Genomic DNA, 18,762 nt, shown 5'->3' with positions numbered 1-18,762 from the left:
TCTGCTTTCACTCACGAATCTTTCAATCATGCTCACCATTAGATCCTTTCAGTCAACAACACCAACGAGTCCACTCCGAGAGGAGATGCGGCGCGGCCAGATTAGCATGACAGAGATGGAGCCGTCGCCCTGGGGCATCCTCCAAAACTTCTCTGTTCCTCTCCAGCTCTTTCCCACCGTGCGCTCTTTCTCGGTAGACGTCTGAAGGGCCCTCGAGTCCCACCTCCGCAGATACTGAATCAAAAAAGACCGCGCTCAGTCTGGAGACAAAAAAGGGAGACGGGGGCCGGGGGGGCCCAGGTTGGCTGTACTTGAGAACTGCGCTTCTCTATAGCAGGAGGTGAGACTGGAGAGGCGGGTCACGCATTAGCATGTCTTTTGTGTCCAGCTTGGTTTTGTCACTGGTGAGAAGCAGTGAAGTAAATGGCCGCGGCGCTGCCTTGAGATGCAAGCCACCCCACTCGCAAGTTTCTCCGCACTGTCTCGTACCAGCCGGCCAGCCAAAATAGTAACAAAGTTTCCGGTTGCCGAGCGCTATTTACACAGCCTTGCCGGCTTAAGGCGGACCATGCAAAGCTTCCCGTCACCACACGCTGGGCTCGTCCGCTCGTCGTGCTAATGACCCAAATGATGACGTTTGCCCTCGGGGAGGGAAATAATCACAAATGAGTTTGCTCACCTACGTGGCTCCGCAAAGCTCAAGCGCGCCATCTTCAATGGCGACACTTCAATGGCGGCCGGCGCATGGCAGGAGTCTTGCTGGGCGACGGCGGCCGCGCTCAGCAGTCGCCGCCGCCTTTCAACCGCTCTTGAAAAACAGATTTGGGGGCTTTTCATTTTGCCCCGAGCTCAGCTCCTCAAGGTGATCCCGCTCGCAAATTCTTTGAAGCGAAAGATCAATCCGTCGGAAAGAAGAAGGAAAAAAAAAAAAAATTGCCCATAGTTGGCATAAAACAAAAAAAAATTCAAAATTGTCCTCCAACTTCCCTCGTTGTCAGCGTGTAGTAGCAAGGTCACATGGCCGTCAGTTCAAATACAACTAAAGCGGTTGCGACCTCCGACCTCCGTAGTGCTAATATTTGAATCAGAGATTACCTTACTTCAACTCTCAAAGTTGACACAAGGGCAAAGCGCCCACAATTTGACACCAACAAAAAGCACGCTCGATGCGCCGGTCTGCATTTTTAGAAATGTTTTTTTTTTTTTTTTTTAATTTTACCCCCCCTCCCCCTCCACCCCCCAGTAGGACGAATGATAATAGCGCAAAACAAAACGAGGAGAAGGCGTGTAAAACGCTTGAGCTGAGTGTGATTACAGCTGCGGGCGTCATTAGGCGGCCTCTTTAGCGTAATTGATGGAGTGGCTTCTCGTAGCGGACCCGAACGGACCGGCCGAGGTGTCCCCGTTTAGTCGGACTCATCTGCATTCGGCCCGTGACTTCACACACTTGAGAGGAAAACAAAGCGCGTGTGTTTACATGTGCCATTGGATACATTTCGCCCCGTAATTGCGCAAATGCAAGGCTGGCCTGCCTGCCTGCCTGCCTGCCTGCCTGCCTGCCTGCCTGCCTGCTGCCTGCCTGCCTACCTGCCTGCCTCGGCAGGCCGAGCATGTTTTCTGCTCGCCTGTTTGCATTTGCTCAAAGATCCCGACCCTTTGCAAATGACACGTTTTCTCCGGCGCGGCGCGACTCTCCCCGCACATTAGGTGCTTACAAAAGACAGAGCACTAATGCATCATCTAATTGGCCGAGGCTCCTGCCTCCGCCTCTCTCTCCATCACTCTATTAGCTCAGTAATTACCCATATGCCTGGACGAGCCTCTGCGAGGCGGGCGTCCGCGTAATGGCCGCCTCAAGGGCCCTCCAGCGCAGCAGAGAGGGGCCGCGGTCTGGGAACACTGCGAGCGCTCCACCGCGAGCGAGCGAGGGAGCGAGCGCTCCTCTGCTCGCTCCCGGCGCCGGAAAACAATGGCCCGCCGCTAAAAGGAGAAGTTTGCCAGAGCGCTCCTTCTGGGATCATGCGCTTAAGAAATGGAGGCAAACAATCTTGTCCAATTTTATCATTGAGATTTCTTATCCAGCCTTTTTTTTTTTCTGTGCTTCTGTGCCTGCTTTGTGGTGTCCACTGTCCACAAGTAAAGGGGAAGCTTGAATTTGGACGCTCAGGTTTTCAACATAAAGGAGAACAGAAGGAAATATTACAGCTCTCCCAACTGTGGCTTTAATTGGAGCTGGCCCAGGCAGGCAGGCAGGCAGGCAGGCAGGCTTGAGCCGTCGTCATCTTCTCTGCTGCTCTTTTTCATATCCTTTTAAAAAGGGACATGGCAATCCTCCAATCGTTTATCTTTAGCCTCTTAATTGAAATCGCATAATCTGTTGCAGAGTAGCCCCCCCCCACCTTCCCTCGCTCATCTCTTCCAAAAGGAATACAACAAAGGGCTTCTTAAATAATTCCCCGGCTTTTTGAGCCGCGTGGATTACGGCCGGCCGGCCACGGTCTCGTTCGTCCCTCCTAAAGCACCCAAGGCAGATTTTGTCACACTCAAGCTCGTATGATCTCTTTTGCAAATCAGATAAATATATAAATAAAAGACATTGCGCTCATGCTAATATGCGCCCTGAGAGGGCTGCTTAATCTGGATTTCAGGCCGGCGCGCCGAGGTATCTTTGCGCGATCACGCCGGGGTCCTCGGCCGGGCTGAATTCCCGCGCTCGCCGGCGTTCTCTTTGTGCTAATCTGTTGGCACGCACATTGGGCTGGACCAAGGTTCAAGAGGGAAGGATTAGGGCAGATCTGAGCAAAGCCGATGCGAAATAAGGCCCGGCGACGCGTTTGCGCCGTCCCGGGGGAGGGAGGGGGGTAGGGAGGGAGCGCTCGGCCTCCTCGTCGCCGCTTGTTTCCTCCCTTTCGCATAATTCCCCTCTTGAAATCTCAGACCGACCACTCTGAGTGGAAGCCCCCCCCCCCAAAAAAAAAAAAAAAAAAAAAAAAAAAGGCTATGTCCACTCTGCAAATCCCAAACCCTTTTAGAGCTACTTGATGGCGAGAAATCCGTATTACTTAGCGACTTTTAACTCGGTGCTGTTTATTTACATCAGCGCACAGAACAAAAGCACTTTTCGGACCGGCGCTTGCCCCGCTAATGCCTTATTCGGATGATTTCTCGCTCAACGGACGGACAAGGTTTGCAACTTTTAATTGTTGGCCGTCCTGGCCGCCGCCATTAGCTGTGGAGAGAAGAGGGCTAAAATCACTTCAGGTAAATGAGTGTTTGCACTGGAGGACCGCTCAAGTACAGTTTAGCAGTCCTTCAGCCGCTTCTGTTTGCCAGTTGGGAGGATGAGGAGGCTGGACGGGTCACCCGGGGCGGGGTGGGGGTCCCACTGCAAATGCGTGCGTGCGTGCGTGCGTGCCTCTCCTACCACTCTCTGAAAATGCTTTCATTTGCCCGAGTTGTCTTTGCGGAAATTCCATCTCCTAACGTGATGCCGATGAGCATCTCCTGCCTGCGTGGCTGCCTGCGTGGCTGCCTGCGTGGCTGCCCGGCCTTTTCTGCCCTGCCCGCTTGGCTTTGCTTAATGGGGGCTCTAATCGGATAAAGTGAGGCAGGAAGGAAGGAGAGCGCAAGCTTTTAATGAAGGAGCGATCAAGATGCGAAGGACAGTTGTTTTGTCATGTCTCCAATTAAAGAGCGCGAGCGGGGAAGCGTGGGCCCTCCTCCTTTGCCGGCATTCACCACGGACGGCATTTGTGACCCATGAGCGAGCAATAAGGACGCAAATAAGCGCTGATTTGCGCCGTCTGTTGGGGCTCCTTGCTCCGTTCTTGCATCTAATGAGCTGGGACGCTGATGCGACTCCTCACGTCATCCCCGCCGCATGGCTTTGCGCTCTTACCAAACGACATGTTGTGCAAATAGGACCTCCTTCCTTCCTTCCTTCCTTCCTTCCTTCCTTCCTTTCTTTCTATCAATTATTAGCGGCCTAGATTTGAAGATCAAATGTGGCTGAGAAGAGAAATAGCACAAAGGTGCCCAAGGAGGACAACAAAAGGCCACTTCTTTTGCTCACTTCCATGTACAGAAAGATATCTTTTCGATTCAGCGGGCGGCATGTGTGGCCGGCCGTGTGCTCGGGAGTTTGAAAAACGTCTTTTGCGAAGATTCAAAGACGCTAAGCTGATCAGCGTCTCGGTGTGCGGTCAACGGCGGCTCTTTCTCGCCTGCTAATTCTTCCGTCTCAACCGAGAAACGGCGGCGTAAATGTGACACCTCGAGGGACGCGTGCCAGAAAACACAAAGTAACCGGGTTTGTGCGGGTGACCCCCTTTGACTCCTCTGAGCAGCCTCTTTTTGTTTGCACATTGATTAACAACCACCGCAGCAAAAAAGAGGAACACTCAATAATCTGTTTTCCCAAATGATTTGTAATCACCCTTTCAAATATTTGTGCGTCCTTTCGGATTTCTGACGGCCACACAAACAACGGGGGTGGGGGTGGGGGGGAGGTCCATCCATAAAGAGAGCCAGAAAAAACACACACACACAAGAGTTTGAGGATGAACGCTGCTAATCCCGACCTCAGCTAACGCTAATGCGAATGCGTGTTTATCAAATGTCACATCGACGCTGCTGCTCTTTGTTCTGTGATTGTGGAAAAGAAAGATTGAGATGACAAGAGAGCATGTGTGGCTCCTAGCAAAGAGGGCCAACTTTTTGGGTGTGCAAGTCGCAGGAAGGGGGGTGACGCCGGCCGGCCGGCCGCCAGCCCCGGGGCCGGCCTCGGGGCGTGAGCTGAGCGCGGGCCGCCACCTCCCGCTCCAGCGTTTCAAACAAGCCCGCCGTATCTGGTCGGCTCCTTCCTTGCGTTGTGCAATCTCGCCCCCGCTTTTGCGGTGCCGGCGCTCTCATAAACATACTTCATACGCCGCATCTCTAGAGTGTATGCCATTGTTCCTGGAGTAGGGGGAGGGCGAGGGCGAAGGGGGCGGGTGGAGGGGGGTCGCCGCTCTCCAAAATGGACGCCTCCTGAAACAATGCTGCAAATTTCAAAAAATCCTTGACCACTTACTCAACTGGAAAGAAAATTAGCCAGGACAAAGCGGCGGCTCTTATGTTCACACCCTAAATGGCGTGAAGTGGACCTGGCGCCATTAGCGACAATTATTTTAGCCCTTCACACCGAGTTTGGTCTTTGCGATGCATTGTCTCGCGCGGGCGCCCGTCGCTGGAGGAGCCGTGCGTGTGCGTGCGTGTTTGCGGTCGGGGTGGTCAAGGGAAGGCTCAACGCAAATATTGGGACACCTGGACAGTGAGAGGCAATTAGCTTGAGTTCAGTTGACGCATTGTATGATTGCTGGGTCAGCAGCAGCAGCAGCAGCAGCAGCAGCAGCAGTGTTTTGAGGCTCCATGCGACGCAGTCCATTTGTTTTCAATGAATTATTTGCAATTAATACATTAAAAAAAAAAAAACTCAATACGGTCGTCGGGGGCGGCGCTGCACTTTATAATCTTTCAAATCAATCCCATCAAGCCACCTCCATCCTAAATGGAGTTGCCACCTTGCGCAATACCTTTTCCTCTGTGGTCCACTTTTAAGGCGCAAGGTAGCACTTCAAAACATGGCAAAAGTATCCAAATGCTTGCCATTAGGACGAAAAAAAAAACCATGTTGGTAGGTGTGAGACGCGTGGGTGGTTGGCCGCGACGGCGGCGGCGGCGGCGGCCGCGGTGGCACCGGAGCTTAACGAGAGGTGAGCCAGAGGAGAAACGGCGCAAGGGCAGACCAAGGGAAGCAAGCCATGCCAGAAGGAGGGAGCAAGCCAGTGAGACACAGACAGAGAGATAGATAGATGGATAGATGGATGGATAGATAGACGTTAGATAGATGGTTAGATAGATGGTTAGATAGATGCCAAAGAGATAGCAGCCAAAGAGGACGAGGAAGAAACAAAAGCGCCAAGAATAGAAGACACAGCGCAGGTGAGCACCAATGCAATGCAACAATCCAAGTAACCATCAGGCAGGTGCCCTTGGCGCACGCTCACTGATAGATGGATGGATGGATGGACGGACGGACGGAAGCGAAGGAGAAGAAAGTAACAGTAGGCGACAGTGATGGAGTGCAAGTGCACGCCAGCGCCACATCGCACACAGCTGTTTTGCGGCGGCGGCGGCGGTGGCACAAAAATGGAAGCCAAAACTTGCCCTTTGGAGCCAAATATGCGCAGCGCTCTTGTGTGTTTGGAGCCCATCCCGCGCACCGCTCCGAGGCCGGCCCGGCCCGGCCTGGCCGCAGCCTCCGGGCCAGCCCCGGGGCCCGGATCAGCGCGCAGCTGTGGCCCACGGAACATCGATTGAATGTTTATCAGCGTATTCTGGGAGAAAATTGGGGGCTTGGGCAGCCGCTTGTAAAAATCCAAGCCAAACGACGGGTTGAATCTTATTTGAATGGGACGCAAGTGGATGCCGTCTCGTCCGGCGGGTTTTCCTTTGTCGGACCGGCCAGGCCTGGCCTGGCCTGGCCCGGCCCGACCTGGTCGCTTTGTGGTGAAGGGCAAGAGCGGTCGGTGCACTTGCGATGCACTTGTGACATGGAGCGCTATTGACAGGCGGGGCTCGTGCCCCTGAGAAAACCTTCACAATTCAATCTCATTGATTCCCACACAAGAGCGAGCGAGCGAACGAGCGAGTGAGCGCAGGACGCCGCCTCCGGTCCTCACCCTGAGTCATCGCACACTCACACGCACATCAGGCTGCAAATAGGAGCGCAATCCTCCACCGTGTCTTCATGCTCTCTGGTTGTTTGTTTGTTTGTTTGTTTGTTTTGGATCATTTTGTGTGTGCGACGAGCATGTGCAATGAGCAGGAGGAAAAGCAAAGTCGGCTGTTAAGGGGGGGAGGGGGGGGGGGGGCGCTTGTATGGGTGGCACAGAGTCCATGTGTTGTATGACCTTGGTCACCGCTGAGGGGACCTAGTTTCTTGCCAAGCCAATCAATAAGCTAAACAGGCGGAGGATGGCTATTTGGAGCATGGGAAGCCAAACTCAAATACTGATAGGTTATCTGTCTGTCCCAGCACCACTTCTGTGCAAATATTGGACCAGCACATTTTTCACGGTGACTTGCATTTGGATAAAAAAAAAAAAAAAGGATGGGGGGGGTGCAAGAGAACGAGCGAGCGGGCGGCTGTCGAGTGGGCCACTCCACTCCGGTCTCACCTCGTCAACCCAAACAACAAGTCTGTTCTGTTTCTGTTGTGTCCCAGGGTCCGGCGTCGTGAGAGTCGCCCCGGCAAATTCCACGATGTCACTCAACATGAACTTGACGGTAATGTCTTCAATTTCTCCCAATATCGCTTGATGAATACGTTTCCTAAAATTCCAAGCTGCGGATGTAAGACAAAGCAGATAGATGGCTTTGTTTTAGCTTCATGCTAGCAAACAATGCAAAACACCATATACAGGCTAATGAATGGCATCCCTCTCACGGCCTGAGAAACCTTTCCACAACACACATAAATGGATAAGGTAACAATACTCGCAGGCAGATATTCTTGCAATATTACATCCAAAATTAAATTCAGCAAAGAATGCTGTCATTAATTTGCTGTCCTGTTTAAGAATGTCCCTATGTCGTTGATTTGCTTTAAGTAGAATATGATCTTCTTCGGACCGTATTATGATCAAAAATATTTTTCCGGGCAGGCTCAGAAGTATTCATCAATCAATACGATTGGCAAATATCAGTATAGGCAAGTAAAGTCAGGGATTTGGTGTTGCCACGGCAACATGGGTGCAATCACAAAAGCTGTTTCTGTGAACAGCTTACCACACTTTTATACAAATATTCTTGATTGCACCATTGTACTTGAGCCATCGTGTGTGTGTGTGTGTGTGTGTGTGTGTGTGCGTGTGTGTGTGTGTGTGTGTGAGAGCACAGAATGGCACATCCCTAAATGATGCGCACTCCATGATGGCAGTTGGATGTGATCAATAATAGATGAGTGACACACGCCAATGCCTCTGGAGGGACTCCAGACAATGTAGCTCGTGTGTGTGTGTGCGTGCGCGCAAATGTTCCAACACAACAACAAAAAAAAGTCAGACTTGGAATGGGGTGGAAGAGCGAGCGAGGGAGCGAGCGAGGGAGCGAGCGAGCGCTTTTCCCATCAGGTGTAGCAATCAAAGGCGAGACTGGAACGATGACTTCAAGAGCAGCGTGCGGCGGTGAAAGCGCATTAATAATTGGAGAGGAGCGATCAAAGCGCAACTGTGACATGAAATAAATGAATTAAAGGTTGGGGGGGCGGCCGGGCGGGCAGAAGGGTAATAATAATAATATCGCCATCTGGATAGAAGAGTTTCCTTTCCGTGCGAGCCCACATTTCACTTGAAATGTTGTCCCTTTTTGAAACCAAAACAGGAAGTTCTTCATTCTCCGCCATTTTATTTGGCAGCAAACGTATTGGTCAGATCAAATGTTAATCGTCGGCATAAAGATGTGCTTTGCCATCTTCGCCACATTTTGTCTCTCTGACGTAGCCAAACACCAAATATTAGAAACAGCTATCGGCGCTTAATGGAGAAGGAGGCGTGTGTGTACCTAATGAAGTGCCCGTCTGTCTGTCTGTCTGTCTGTCTGTCTGCGCGCCCGTGTTAGCGTGTTAGCATTTGCTAGGGTTGCGCGGCCGTCACGCTCCACTCTCGCCGTCTTCCCGTTTGGGCGCGTCGGTCGGCCGGCCGGCCGGGCCTGGCCGCCGGCCCCTCGTCCTTCTCGTTCCAACTCTCTCTCGCTCGCTCTCTTCTGTTTCCCGCCTTTGCTCGCTCTCTCTCTCGCTCGGCGACACTGGCCACCGCTCCCCCTCCCTGACCATCTGGGCCTCCTCTACACACACACACACACACACACACACACACACATGTAAGTGTACACAAGTAGTGAGAGAGCATTTCTCCTCTCAAGAGGGCATGCAGTGTGTGTGTGTGTGTGTGTGTCACTAAAAGGCTTTCCCTTGGCCAGGTGGACAGCTGCTACTTAGTAGCTTTACAGCCCAGCCAGCAGAGTCAGGGAGGGAAAGCTGGCCGCTGTACCCCGAGCCTTTATCCTCCCAAACAATACTTGACGGCCACAATGCGCAGATGCCGAGGCGCTTCTCGGCAGCGGCAGCGGCGGGCGGGCGGGCGGGCGGACCGTGGGCATCCGACCTACATTGGTCATTTCTTAGCCACGGTCTTGGTTTGGTGTCGGTCCATCCCGTTTGGGTCAAGGGGCCTTCAGAATGGCAAGCGCCGGCCCGTCCACTGTGGTTCGCACTAGGACGGACGGCTTGTGTCACCATTCAAATTTGCTATACTATTTGTCTATATAGGGAGACAGCATTTCTTTCTGTCTATGATGTACATTGCAAACGTACAGAAGTGAGCGCGTGGCAGTGGCAGCGGTCGGCAGCGGTCGGCATGAAAAAGCCTGATCTGATCCGTCCCCGGGGCCCCGTCTTTGTCTAGCCCTTAAATGGAGGTTTAGCCTGCGCGAGCGTCGGGGTACGGGCTCAATGAGCTTAATCAAACCATTAGGGAGGCCAGCCCCGAGGATGCTACCCCCCCCCCCCCCCCCCCCCGCTATCTCCCGCTGAGATTCGCCGGAAGATGCCGGCCGGCCAAACCTCTGGATTAGCCCGCTTCGCTTTCCTCCGGCACGCTGGCCTCAATGCCCGCACGCCACCCACGCCAGCCAAACGGATCGTCCTCAAAGAGATCATTTTGTCGGCGGCTCCGACTTTGCTAGAAAATGGACGCGTGGAAGGATGATTGTCTTTTGTACAACAGTATCAAGCTAGCCGACCTTTCTTAATATTAACAGTACGTAGGAGTTGGTTTTGCTTCTCGTTGTAGAGAAAGAAATAATTGAGGAAGTACAATCTACCACCAAAATGGCAAATTATAATTCATACGCTAATAAGAAAGAAATGATGACTGATACTTCCAATATCATGTACATTTGTCAATAGATAAAACGTAAATGAACTTGAGTAAAATCGTTTCAGGTACACTACATCAAGTATAGAAAAAGAATTGATCGATTGAAATCTCAAATGGTGCCATCCAATTTGAGCTTTGGAATATTTTGCTACAGTGCACTCGCACCTCATTTTGCGTCGTTCCCAGACAACGTGTCCTTGACGCCGTCACGTCCTCCTCGCCCGCCGGCGCGTCTCCTAGTCTTAATTGATTGTGGACGATTGTGTTTCAATTCCGTCGGAAGCTTTGCTCTGCTTATGTTTGGGCGTTCTTGACCCGATATGGCCGGCCGGCGGAGGATGGGAATTAGCGCTCGTGCCGTTTGCTCCACTGGAGGCCAGATTAGGTGGCAAAGATTAGAAGCGGGCCGACGCTCCCTCGCGTGGGCTCCGTGGAGATGTTGGGGCAAAAAAGGAGGGATGAAAGAAAGCGGCTTAGACTGTTGAGACAAGTGCACGGCGGAGAATGCACAAAAGGAGGGGTGTAAATGGCGGATTCTTCGCAGCTCAAAAGTTATCACGCGCCGGCGGCTTTGTGCTCAATCCATTTAAGTGAGTCCCTAACACGCCCCCATTGTGCGCCTTTTAATGGCGCAAAAGTGACTTGTGCGAGCGAGGGGGCTATCGCCTCTTCATGGGGATTACGGCTAAGTGCTTAAGTTGCGCTCAAACCCGGATTTGCTGGTGGCAAAGAGAGCGGCAGCCGCCCGCCGGGAGTGGGGAGTGGGGGGGGGGGGACCCTTAGCAAGTGAGGAATTGTGTCAGGATGGCAGCCTTTGCCTCTTGTGCGTGTGCAGGGGGGGCAGGCAGTTGGGCCAACTCTTAACAATTGGATCCATAACTGCTTGGGAAAACACAATGCAGTCCAAAAAATCAAGCATATTCTGTAAAATCCCCAAAAAGGCTTGCAGGAGCTCAATGTCAAGTCAAATGCGTTGCAGATGGAACCAGACACGTTCCGCCATCCATGACAACTTGGCGCGAGCGGTGGCGGCGGCGGCGGCGGCGGCCTTCTCCTTGACCGTTGCACGTCTTTTGTGCTCCCGCTCCCTATGCTAACAAACGGCGGCGAGGTGAAAGGCGGAGCACCTGCCCGTATTGTCGCGCACCTTTGCCTTGAACACACAACGGCCGACAAAGGCCTGTCAAAAGCCGAAGAAAGGGGCGGCGGCCGCCTATTCAAACAGCGCTCGGAGCCTCGATCTGCTCCTCGGAGCCGCCCGGCCCATTGTGGCCGCCCGCCCGGCCGCCTGTACGCGCCTTTTGTGGCCGCCCCACGGTGATGGCGACTGTGATGATAGCCACGGCCACGATGATGACGAACGAGGAGGAGAAGCAGCTGCTGAGGGTTGAGAGACGTGCAGACAATGGGCGTGTTTACTCAAGAAAAGCCACACTGCGCATGCATGTGAGCGCAAGCTGCAAATTGGACACAGAGAGAGAGAGAGAGAGAGAGAGAGAGGAAAAACAGGAGATCCATTCGGAGAGAAACACGCGCTCGTCTCGTCTCGTCTTTGAGGGCCAGCTGGGCCAAAAATAACCCAACTTTTGGATGTGTATTTGCGTTTTGATCAAGTACATGATTCTCAAGTACGGCGTTGGGAACAGCGTTTCCACTCTGTTCTCGGCCCATTCCTTAGGATGCCAACGTTTGGCAACGGGCTCGCTCACTCGCTTCCATCTTGCAGCCAGACTGGTGACATTGATGTTGTTGTTTTTTTTTTTTTTTGCTTGCCGACTTAAGCTCCAGATGCTGAGAGGCTCCTTGCCCTGGCACTGCTGCAAGAGGGCCAGCGAGGTTAATGCACCCAGGGAGGAAGCCAAGCAACCAGCTGTTGGCCTTCTAATGGTGAAAACCGCCCTCCCTCCCTCCCTCCATCTATTCTATTCTTTACCCCCCCCCCCCCCCCCCTCCCTCTATCAAAGAAAGAAAAGCCTGGCCAGTAAAATGCGCTCAAATGGCAGAACATCTGCTGGGAGCGTTTCAGTGCAGCCAAGAGCATCTTAACTCCTCCTGAGCAACAATATGAGGCCATTTTTAGGGCTTGGACCACGAGGACTTAGAAAGAGATAAGAGGAGATAATGGCTGCGTGGGGGGTGGGGGGGGGGAGCTGCAAATGCACAACCAGGACGGAGGGAAGGAAGGTTTGTGGGGCCAAGGAAAAGTGCTTTGGTAAACAATGTCCCGCCATTAGAATTGTAATGCGGACGTGGCTCGGTTCCGAACGGACGGATGGAGTTTGCGAAGGCCACTGTCGCGCACCTTTCCACTCCCACTTGTCACGAATGGACAGAAAGGACACCTGCTGTCGCCATGCAAACGTCCTTTCCAACATTCCTCCCTTCTCGTACGATTTTTCATCAAAATTTCTGGGAAAAAATAGATTCAATATTGCTGTAAAGAAAGTGTTTTGGCTTTCATCCAATATGACAACCATGGACAAAATATAGTAATTGATATTTTTAACGAAACACTGATCAAGTATTTGATATCTGAAAGTGAAGGGGGGGGAAGAATCGTCTTTGATCATCGTCCTCAAAAGAATGGAAATATTTGCGCATGATGGCCTCGCCTTCAAGGCATGCAAATGTACTCCATTCAAAAGTGGCAAAGCCAAAGACACATTGCCATTGTTATGCACGCACGCACGCACGCGTTTGTTGTGTATCCTCATCACATGCTCTTGTCATGTACTTTGGAAATGAGAAGTCGCAACAGCTGAGTTGACCGCTCCGTCTGGGCAGCTAAGATGAATCTGCGTGTGTGTGTGTGCGCGCGCGCACTTTGGAGGGGTCAGTGCAGGCGCCACAGGGCCCTCACAAGAGCCCTTTGACACTCAGCTGTTTAACAGCTTAAAGTGTCTTTGCTCAGTGGATTAATCGTGCGCGCACGCACACACATATCTAACAAGGAATAACGGCTTACAAAGGCACGCACTCGCACTTGCACTCGCCGGCTCACGTATGGTCCAGGTCGTCACGCCTCGTTCGGTCGCCCTCATGTGCAACTCAACACGCCGCTGACAGGTGCTGTTGCATGAGACAATGGCGCAATAGCGGCGTGCTCGTGCGTGCGTGCGTGCGTGCCTTGCCCAAATTGACAGTTTGAAGTGGGCGAGAATCTTGAGTGGCTCTCAGAGACGAACGAGCTCGGCGACGCTTTGATCGGCCGACAACAAAGATGGCAGTTTAGCATTCATTACGTTCTAGAGGGACAGAGCGTCTTTGATGAGCGGCCGCCGGGCCCGACTCGGCCCTACTCGGCCCGGCCCGGCCCGGCGGCATCCGTCGGGCCCTTCGCGATGCAGATTTGAATACAAACATTGCAGCAAAACGTGCGGATCGATCGGCAATACCAGCGCAGTCACCCAAAACAAAAACTAGACAGAGAAGAGAAAGATGGATACCAACGAGGTGCCTGACGACGCTTGTTGCTTTTCTGCATAAACGTTGGTGTCCCAGGTGCAGGGCGGGTCCGGGACCCCGAGCCCCCTCAGGATGAACAGGCAGGCCACCGGAGGCCGCCACTTCCTGGCGGGCGCTCTTTGTAAACGGGAGGAGCAGATCAAACGGCCGGCCGACGTCCGTTGTCTTTGCTGAGTCAGGCGGCAGGCAGGAGAAGCCAAGCGGCCAAAACATGCGGGAGCCATTGAAGTTTGCAAAGTGACAAGCGGCGGCTTGACACGAGGTAGCGCGGCGGCGGCCGGCAAAGGCAGCCAAGGTCAGCTTGCTCTTTGAAGTCCAGTCAACGCTCGTCGTGACTTGGGGCTTCCCCATCCGTCCGTCTGTCACAAGGCGTCGTCCATCGGGTGCAAATCTGCCGTATCCATTTTTCAAGCCCTTGCCGATGACATTTTGTTTTGCTTGAAATACCTTTTCATTTTGTTTGTTTTCCGCCGTCGCCCGCCGCCTTCCGGCTCCGAAGCCACTCTTGATTATTTTTGTCCTTATCGGCTTCGCTCGTCGGGCACATTTGATGCTATCGGCCGTTCGGACCCCTTCGATTCTTCGTTTACGAGCGCCTCACAAAAGTCGTGATTTCATCGGAATTCCCCCTCGGAGGCCGAGATGATCCGCCCGCCCGGCCGGCCGGCCGGCCGGCGCTCTGCCCCCAGCACAGGAAGCGGAGTCGCCGGGCCGTACTGTAGCGGTCCCTGGCGTCTGGGCCGGAACCAGGATGTGTTGCTAGGCGCGGGCGGGGATGATTGTGTCAGCACTTGCTGAGCGCTTTGTTTCCTTACAGGTGATCTCCTGAATGGACAATGACAGATATACGTTTCCTGCTATTTTCCAGCGCTTTGCAGGAGGCCGTCACGAAAACAAGGAGGGGCTTCAAGCGAGCAGTCTGCCCGAAGCAGTCCGTCCACCAGATGCTTTCAGCGAGGCCTCGCAAGTCAGGAGGTGGGTGGCTGATGAGCAAATATTGAGGAAGTCACTCTTGATTTCTGACGCGTTTGATGAACTGCGAGGAAAGGGGGGTCACGAGGGGGGGGGAGGCAGGACGCCGGCGTGTGGCGGGTTAGCCGAGGTCAGCCCTGTCCTTTGCGGCTTTTTGACTTTAGCGACAACGGACGAGTTTGAATTTTGTTGTGATTTCCACTTTGACGACAGGTCACGGGAGCACGCTCCCGATGACGGGCCATTAACGCTAAAGGATATTAGCTCTCGGAAAATACCCCCCCCCCCCCTTCACTGAAGTTGTTTTATGAAACACGCCTGTCACTCAGGAGCGATTTGGCCTCCTTTTGTTTTGTGACGCCAAGCGGCGACAGGGGTCATCTGTTGTACGGCCGCCAGGAAACATCTTTACGATGGACTTTTAATCATCGCCCCCAACCCCTCCTGCGTTACTCTGAAAATGGCCAGTAATAGCGCCTGCTCCCCGAGTGGCTGTTCCTTGAGATTAGCATTGAAGTTAGCGGCTAAATATAAAGACGTTCTCTCTATATATAAACGGCTTCCTGTCATTCACACGGCAGCTGGGCCGGCCACACGCAACAAACACTAACGAGGCCGCGCCGCGCCGCGCCACACGCCGGCCGCCAGCATTACAGGCGGCCTTTGAACAATTTGACCCCCGTACGCTCCAAGTGTTTCGTTTTGATGGGTGGTCACGACCTCTACAAAATGGCAAGCCACAAGCGTGAGCTAGCCACGTCGCTAGCATGATTTATTTACAATCGTCTGACTAAGTGGATTGGAATCAAGCTGCAGTTTTTTGGGCAAATATTGTCAATGGAGCTGGTCGTAGCACGGCAAAGGTTGAGCACGCGGGAGCCGCCGTACGTGTCGCCTTTTGCCTCGTCCGCCACCCGCCGACGACACGGCAGGAAACACAAAGGTCGCCGATGCCCCCTCTCGCTTCATAAATCACAGCCGGCGGAGCGGGTTCCTGCGCGCTTCAAAGGCCTTTTGTTTCTCCACGCGGCCACGGAGGGAGGTTATCGGCGGGCCAGCGGCGATAGAGGCCGGCCGGCCGGCTGTCGCTCCGTCAGTGAAAGCGACCTGTTTTGTCAGGTGGCGTGCCAATGCTCGTTAGGTTAGGTTAGGTTAGGTTAGGTTAGGTTAGGGGATTGTTTGGGTTCCTGTCTACGGGTCGGCCGGAGTCTGGGTCGCTCGCCCTCCGACACCGTTTGGATTTTCAGAATTTGTAGGAGACGACTGTCGATCTGGGTCACTCCAGGGCAAAAAGACAGCATCAATTAGGCCACGTGCTCGCTCGACCTCTCTCGTTCTATGCGAGTAAGGAGAAGGACGCGGGTGGGGGGGGGCGGCGTCTGATCACTAATCACTAATGCGCCGGCTAACGCTAGCCTAGCAGCCCTGTGTGATCTCCGGCTAACCTTGCCCACGGGCCTCTTTTGTCTGCGCGCGGCTGGCTCCCGCCTCTCTGCTATTGAGTGGCTGGAGATGGGAAGGCTGTAGGCGGCTGGAGGGGGGCTGTAAGGGGGGGGGGGCGCAAATCAATGGCCAAATCGCTGGCACTCTTCTCAGGACAGTGACCCAAAAGCCCCAAGCTGGCATTGGAGTCGCCTCTCTCCTGATTGACACTTGAAAGGTGTCGTCCGATGTGGCCGGGGGCGCCAGCCGGGAAGGCTCCGTGCGGGCAAACAGCTGGTGACATCTGCACGGAGGCTCACAAAAGCAAGTTGAAAGCGCGGCGCCGGCGCAAGAGCCTTTCCTTTTGTCCAAAGCGCACTTTTAGCCTTTGAAAGTGCCAAGTATGGGCAGCAACAGCATAACAAGGCCCCCGCCCCCACGCCCCCGGGTTATTTGTTGCGCTGTTTGATCTCCTGCCGTGGAAAACTATCGGCTGGGTAGATATCCACGTGCAGTTAAAAGCCGTCTTTTTGAGAGGGCAACCCCCCCCCCCATAGCCTCGTTCCCGTTCAATGGCATCGGCTTGCAGCGAGCGAGTGCTCAGGAAGCGGAAAGGGGGTCTTATCGACTGGCGTTCAAAAAGCCCAAGTGACACACCACGGCACGCGTGGCCAGCAGGAATGCCACCCCCCCCTCCTTCCCACCCTCCCTCCCTCCCTCCCGAGCGTGTGGCTGCAGTCGTTCCCTCTGAGCGTCACTTAATTGTCACAAAAATTGGCCACCTATTTTTTTTTTGTCCACAGGGCTTCTTCTCCTGCCTGACAGCCCCGTTCCTCGTAAAGTTTCTTTTGTTTCGGCCTAAAGGGTGAAAAGGTCACCGGTGCGCCGGCATGAATATTTGACGGCCGTGCGAATCGTCGGCGCCGGTCGGCCGGTCGGCCGCTCGCTGACTGAAGGCTTGTGCGGCAGAGCCGGGACGCGGCTGACGGATGAGCACAATGCGCGCCGGGCGGGCTCCCCCGCGGTCTCCTTTGTGAAGCCCGGCCGTGACGTGAGTGACAGAGGAAAGCGAAGCCGGGCGGGGGTAAAACGAGCCCGTGACCCCTCGGTGGCCGGCCGGCCGGGCGGGCGAGCGTCCGTGCGAGCGTCCGTGTGACCGTCCGTGCACACCTGAAGACCTTTTAGCGCCTCTTGGAGTGTGTTTTATTTTCTTGCCACCAACACTTTTTGCGCGACATGAAAGGAGAGCCCCGGCAAGCGCGGCAAGCCCCCACCAACCGCGAGCCCCCCCACCCCCCCCCCCCATCGTTCTCATGCTAATATTCAGTTTCAGGCCCTCCAAGACAAAAGGGGCAAGGAACCTGGCGGGGAACAGTAGCTTCTTGTTGTCGTGCCACGCCGTAATATGAACTCCTTGCAAGACTTGTGCTGTCATCCCGTCCTGAGCTTCCCTTTATTCCGTCGGCGGGGGGTGGGGGGGTGATGCGCGGGTCACGGCCCCCTCGGACGGATTATAGCGGGGGGGACAGTTCAAGCTCCCTTGAGGGGAATGAATACAGAAAGAGTTTGAGCTGTTACACTTCAACTTATAACAAATGATCAGTAATTCCAAAATACCAAAAGGAAAATGTACTACTTGTTTAAAACTGGCAAATATGACACGACTAGAATGATGTTGCAAAATGTGTTCCTTGGAAACATTGGCGCAGCGTTGTTTGTTTTCCAGTTGGCCCCTGTCACAATCTCACCCTGTTTTTTTTCTCACTGTGCCCGTTGCCGCCATGCATCCGACAGAGTGACAGCGAGCGCTGCTTGTTAAGCGACCAAATAAACGCGCCGTGAAAAGCCAATAAGCGGCGGGAGGGAGGGAGGAAGCCAGGCAGCGCCAAGTAACGCCGCGTCAAAGGCGAGCTCTCCCGCCATTAATCTCTCCAACGCCGCATCACCTGATGCCCCCCCCTCCTCCCTCCTCCCTCCCCCCCCTCGTCCATCTCATCCCCCTTTCTCGCTTCTCCTCCTCTGAGAGAATTGCAGCCCTAGATGTATAATTCACGCGGCTGGCTGCGCTAGGCTGCGGCTTTTTGTCGGAAAACACGATGACAGCCAAGTTAGCGCCACCTCTCATTCCTCTCAGCCACCTGCTCACCGGGGAGGGAGGGAGGGAGGGGGGGGGGGGGGGGCTTAATTTCTATTTCATCTCTCCTCGCAGCCGGCTAACTTTGTTGGCGCTCTCATGTGTTAAAGACGTCAACTTAAAGGAGGCCCCAAAGTCCTGAGGCGTTGACGACCCGACACTTTTGGGCTTGTCGCTTGGATTGCTCGCGTCAAGTTCAACTTGTCAACGGGCAATTCCCGCAGAGCGCCCCCCTCCTTTAGCATTCCGCCCGGCGTTGGCAAGTTGGCGCCAAACAAGGGACAACTTTGTGCAATTAAATACCACTTGATGACATCACTTCAATCTCGCTGGCTCCGAAAATGGCTCGGGAGTTTCGGGGTACAAAATGTCTTTGTCAGTGCACTGACTTGCTAGCTTAGTGCAGCGAGGGAGCGGCAATGCTAAAACTTGTCTTGTCTTGGGTTGGGTTGGGTTGGGTTGACCGCTGCAGGAAGGCCCGGCCGGCTTCCTGGGAGGCCCCTTTTGCCCCTTTTGCCGACGGCGCGGTAATGAGGTTCGGACCCCGGGGCCGAGTACTGATGAAGAGGCCAATTACGGCAATGTATTGCACGGCGCTTCAGGTCAGGCGAGCGGCGGGCGTCGTCGTCAGCCCCGCTCGTCATCACGATCGAGCTCCGGATTGGTGAAAACGGCTCTGATTTGCCCTCCAAAGTGTTTGAAAAGCGCTCGGCCTGAATTGAACGGATCTTGTGCTGCTCCTTCCAGCCTCGCACCAACGCGCAGACGGGACAAGTCATGTGACGCCTT

General features: G+C 54.1%; 1 protein-coding gene and 1 long non-coding RNA gene across 3 annotated transcripts in view; one reads left to right on the top strand and one right to left on the bottom strand.

Annotated features, from left to right (window-relative positions):
• rps6kc1 (ribosomal protein S6 kinase B1) overlaps positions 1-18,762 on the top strand; it is a 40,966-nt gene extending 22,204 nt beyond the window's left edge. For both annotated transcript variants that reach the window (XR_015854373.1, XR_015854374.1), the window contains exons 21-23: positions 7,268-7,329; positions 14,314-14,420; positions 18,721-18,762. The gene's annotated coding sequence lies outside the window, so the exon portion shown is untranslated. The remainder of the gene's footprint in view (positions 1-7,267; positions 7,330-14,313; positions 14,421-18,720) is intronic.
• LOC148381294 (uncharacterized) lies at positions 7,160-8,808 on the bottom strand. Its single transcript, XR_015854384.1, has 2 exons — positions 8,605-8,808; positions 7,160-7,387 (listed from the first exon to the last, which is right to left on the bottom strand). It is a non-coding gene; the product is annotated as an uncharacterized LOC148381294 (long non-coding RNA).

Source organism: Syngnathus floridae, chromosome 19 (assembly GCF_059516105.1).
Source record: "Syngnathus floridae isolate MCC-2025c chromosome 19, RoL_Sflo_1.0, whole genome shotgun sequence".
Lineage (NCBI taxonomy): Eukaryota > Metazoa > Chordata > Actinopteri > Syngnathiformes > Syngnathidae > Syngnathus > Syngnathus floridae.
Note: the sequence above shows the minus strand (reverse complement) of the source record. Positions and strands in the feature narration are given on the sequence as shown.